This window comes from Cibotium barometz, chromosome 46 (assembly GCF_041138505.1).
Source record: "Cibotium barometz isolate CiBa-2024 chromosome 46, ASM4113850v1, whole genome shotgun sequence".
NCBI classification, from domain to species: Eukaryota; Viridiplantae; Streptophyta; class Polypodiopsida; order Cyatheales; family Cibotiaceae; genus Cibotium; species Cibotium barometz.
In genome coordinates this window covers 46,343,056-46,348,231 of record NC_141091.1, presented here as the reverse complement: position 1 = coordinate 46,348,231, position 5,176 = coordinate 46,343,056, and positions in this window count along the sequence as shown.

Here is a 5,176-nt window from a genome sequence, read left to right as displayed (position 1 = left end):
ACAGCAGCAGCAACAACAACAGTCCCAGAATCAACAACAACAACAACGCGCAGGTGGAAGAGGCAAATTCAGAGGCAGGGGGAGTCAAAGAGGCCGTGGAAATTGGCAAAGGAAATATAATGATGCACGTGAATGCTATTATTGTGGTAAGCCTGGACATGTGCAGGCAGAATTTTATAAGAAGCAGGCTGATATGCAAAATGGGAAAGTGTAGCAAAACAACTATGCATCCTCAAGCAGAAATAATGAGGATAATGAAAGTGCAGCATGTCGTGAATGCCATGTCTGAAAATGTTGATGCAGCACAAAAAGATAATGTATGGTATGTGGATTCAGGCGCTTCGAACCACATGACGAGTCATGAGGAGTGGTTCAAGGAGATGAAAAACCCGGAAAGACCAGGTTTTGTGGAAACAGGGGATGACACTGCTCATCCAATTGCCCACGTTGGAGATGTGCCATTGTCTATGCAGGATGGCAAAGTGTACCTTGCAGATGTACTTCATGTACCGAACATAACAAAGAATCTGGTTTCAGCTGGCCAGATGATTGAGCAGGGTTTGCAGGTTTGGTTTAACCCTGATGGGTGTTATGTTGAAGATTTTAAAGACAAGTGCAGGTTGGTTGCAAAAGGCAACAGAGTGGGCAGAATGTTTACATTGAATGTAGACATGCCTGAAATGAGTGCTGCGATGTTTGCAAATGGTTCAGGAGTTGTTGCAGACACAGACATATGGCATAAAAGAATTGGACATGTAAATGTGCAGATATTGAAGTCTATGCAGACAAAAGGAATTATGACACGGTTGCCAAAATTTAAAGTGGAAGGTATGCAGAAAATATGTGAAGCATGCCAATTTGGGAGCAAACAAAGCATGTGTTTCCACGTAACAGATATGTGAGCAAAATTGCACTAGATGTTGTGCATTCAGATGTATGGGGTCCTACGAAGACCATATCTATGGGAGGCTGCAGGTACTATGTGACTTTCATTGATGACCACACAAGGAAAGTGTGGGTATATTTCATGAAAGAGAAGAGTGAGGTGTTCACTCACTTTCAGAATTTCAGAGTTTTGGTTGAAAAGCAAAGAGGGAAATATGTAAAGTGCCTAAGGTCAGATGGAGGGGGAGAGTACTTCTTCAATGAGTTCTCTGAATTCTTGAAGAAGAATGGTATTCGGAGACAGTTTACATGCAGATACACTCCGCAGCAAAATGGAGTTGCTGAGCGGAAAAACAGGCACATTGCTGAGATTGCACGAGCATTGATGGAAGAGAAGAATATGCCACATTGCTATTGGGCTGAGGCTGTTTCTACAGCAGTATACATCATGAACAGGACTCCAACTGCAGCCATACATGATGTAACTCCAGAGGAGAGGTTTACTGGCAGAAAACCAGATTTGTCTCATCTGAAAGTTTTTGGATGCATTGCATATGTGCATGTGCCAAATGAGCTGAGAACTAAGCTGGATCCGAAAGCTAAAAAATGTGTGTTTATTGGATATTCCCTTGAGCAAAAGGGATACAGGTGTTATAACCCTGCTACACGTGAGTTGAGGGTAAGCAGGGATGTTGTCTTTGATGAGATGAGCAGCTGGTATGCTGCTGAAAAAGAAGCTGTTGGGGCTGATGTGAGTGGAAGTGTGGTTGCACAGAATGCAGGTCAGCAATCACAGTCTTTGAGTGGACCAATAGAGTCCTCATCTAGTGGGTCTATTGATAGACCATGGAGTGGCAGGCTGCGTCATAATACCAGTCCTGCAAATGTGATTAGTACATCACGTAAAGGAAAAGAGAAAGTGGTTGAACCCCTTGGTATGCCTGACATTTCTGCAGGGTATTCTCATGTTGATGGAGAGTCTAGTGGCTCAGATATGAGCCTTGATGAGGAGCTTGGGATCCCAGCTATGAGAACACCTGGTGTAAAGAAGGCTATGGAAGCCATGAATGAAAAGCTACGAAGATCTGGGAGAGTGAAAAATCCTATGCAGAGATTTACCTATGATGGTTATGTGGCACATCACTATGCATATATGGCAAAGGTTGTGCAGGTTGTTGAGCCCACATGCATTGATGAGGCTGTTGGAAATGTGTATTGGGAGAAAGCTATGGATGAGGAGATGGATGCACTATATGGAAATGAAACTTGGGATTTAGTGCAATTGCCTGAAGGCAAGAAAGCTATTGGTTGTTGCAAGTGGGTGTACAAAGTTAAACATAACAGTGATGGAAGCATAAACAGGTACAAGGCTAGATTGGTAGCCAAAGGATATGCGCAGACATATGGGATTGATTATGAGGAAACTTTCAGTCTAGTTGCCAAGATGGCAATGGTGAGAGTTGTGATAGCAGTGGCTGCATCAAAGCAATGGTCTTTACATTCGATGGATGTAAAGAATGCATTCTTGCATGGGGATTTGCAAGAAGAGGTGTATATGTTGCAGCCACCTGGTTATGAGGATGGGGGTCACCCTGAGCATGTTTGCAGGTTGAAGAAAGCCTTGTATGGCTTAAAGCAAGCACCAAGAGCATGGTCTGACAAGATTTCTGAATATCTTGTCACTATTGGCTTTCATGTAGCCAATGCAGATTTCTCGCTGTATGTGAGACATGGTGATAGAGGAGTTGTGCTTGTTGTCATCTATGTAGATGACTTGATCATTACGGGGGACCATGATGCAGAGATCTTTGATGTAAAGATTTTGCTTAGACAGAAGTTCGAGATGAAGGATTTGGGGGAGCTCAGATATTTCTTGGGCATTGAGGTGATTAGGTCACCACATGGTATTGGATTACAGAGACAGTATGGCTTGGACATGTTGTCCAAGTATGGTATGATAGGCTGTAAGCCTATTTCTGTGCCATTGGATTAGAATGGCAAGTTGAGTGCAGATTCAGGAGAGATTTTGGAGGATCCTACTATGTACAGGCGCATAGTAGGAAGTTTGATCTACATGACGATCACCAGACTAGATTTGAGCTATGCTGTTGGGTTTGTGAGTCAGTTTATGCAGGTTCCACGAAAACCGCATTTGGATGTAGTGAGACGCATACTGAGGTATGTGAAGTCTACTTTGCATTATGGACTATTCTATGAGACTGGGATAGAGATATGTGTACATGGGTACACAGATGCTGATTGGGCTGGTAGTATCTCAGATAGAAGATCTACCAGTGGATTCATGTTTTCTTTGGGGAGTGCTGTTGTGACTTGGAGCAGCAAGAAGGAGCCTACGGTTGCTCTATCGAGTACAGAGGCCGAGTACAGAGGAGCTGCTATGGCAGCATGTGAGGTAGCTTGGTTGAGAAAGCTACTTGCAGATTTGGGTCTATCAGTGATAGACATGTTGTCATTTTCTGTGACAACATTAGCAGTATACAGTTGGCTAGGAACCCAGTCTTTCATGCTCGTACAAAGCACATAGAGGTCCACTACCACTTCGTTAGAGAGAAGGTCTTGGTAGGAGATCTTGACCTTGTTTATGTCAGCACAAAGGATCAGGTAGCTGACATCTTCACCAAAGCATTGGGTACAGAGAAGCTCCACAGATTCAGGGCTTCGCTTGGTGTACATGAGATGGAGTTGAGCTTGAGGGGGAGTGTTGAGATATCGAGCTCGTCTAGTGAGGCGGTGGCCACTGTGATGACCCGCCTGGGGGATAGGCCCCACACTTACACCACTGGCATGGTTGGTGAGATCATGGGAGATATGCGGCCAGTGGGATGACAGGCTGTGTGACAGCCATTCTAGAGACTGGCATAGTTATAGCGCCAGCTCATTTAGTCGGGTTCACACTATAGAGAACCCGTGTATGTATTGGTTGAGTACCTTTCATATTATGTGTACTCTTATTCTTGTATATGGTGTGTTGAGTGTTGAGTAGAGAAGAAGAAGATTTTCAGCCTCTCACCTTGTGTGTTCTCTATTAGGGTTTTGTGAGTGTGTGTGTGTGCTTGCAAGAGCTCAAGCTCTCTTCCCCCGTGCATCTTTTCACCTATCGCTACTCATGCTCATGTAGCTCCTACGCCTCTTAGTATGCCAATGGCGTATGCTCCACAACCGCCTTATCACAACCCTTATCCAAGAGGAGCTAGGCCTAGTCACATATCATATCCTACGTCATTTGCCAACATACTCAGACCAATGCCAACTCAGGCTATCCCAGAAGTGCCTCCACCAGCTATGCCTGCTCACCTAGGTGATCTCGCAGTGTTTGCTCAGACGATCGGACGATCTATTGCAGAAAACATGCGGGGTATGCCTGAGAGAGAACCTACAAGCAAGGCAGTACAAGTGGCTAAGCTCACTCAAAACTTCAGTGGTAACGAGGATGTTAGGAAGCACATTGAAGTCTTTGAACACGTGTGTGATTCCTTGGAAGAGCACAATGAGCTGCATAAGTGTAAAGCCTTAGGCTTAACCTTGATGAGTGGGAAGGCCGGAGATTGGTATCGAACCTTAAGGGTTGAAGAGCGCACTCACTACCCCACTCTCAAGAGATTGTTCTTGAAAGAATACATACATGAGGGTGTGCTTTGGGGAGTAGCATCTCAACTCCAAAAAGCTAAACGCGAGAAAGGGGAGTCACTGAGAGACTTTATAAGTCGATTAAAGCATCTAAATTCTCGCTGCCCTCCCGATGAACGCTTCAATAACAACCAACTCCTCGATAGATTCATCCGAGGATTGCGCCACGAGGACATTTACAATGGCCTAGTCATTAGAGGTCTTACAACGTGGGAAGCAGTCACTGCCAATGCAATCCAGTTAGAAGACAACTTGATGATTGCAGGTAAAAAGGTGTCTTCGGAAACAAAATCCGTTAGTTCGCAAGTATCTGGGCACGAGCCAATGACGGTGAAACCTATTGCCAAGGAGCCCAAGATATCTGAAATGTCTGTGACCGACCTTACTAAGGCTCTCCAAGAATACTTTAGGGATAATCGAGCTCCTCAGAATAGCCATATGTACCCAAGGAGAGAGCAACAATGGTGTTCGGTGTGCTTAGGACCACATAGCACGAGTGAATGTCCCACATTTAGAGTCAAATTCAATGGGAATTGCAATGCATGTGGTAAGTACGGCCATCAATCTAAGGATTGCCTAGTACTTAAGCGAATGTTGGCAAATCAGGCACCACTAGCCTGGTCAAACACACCTCAAGTACCCG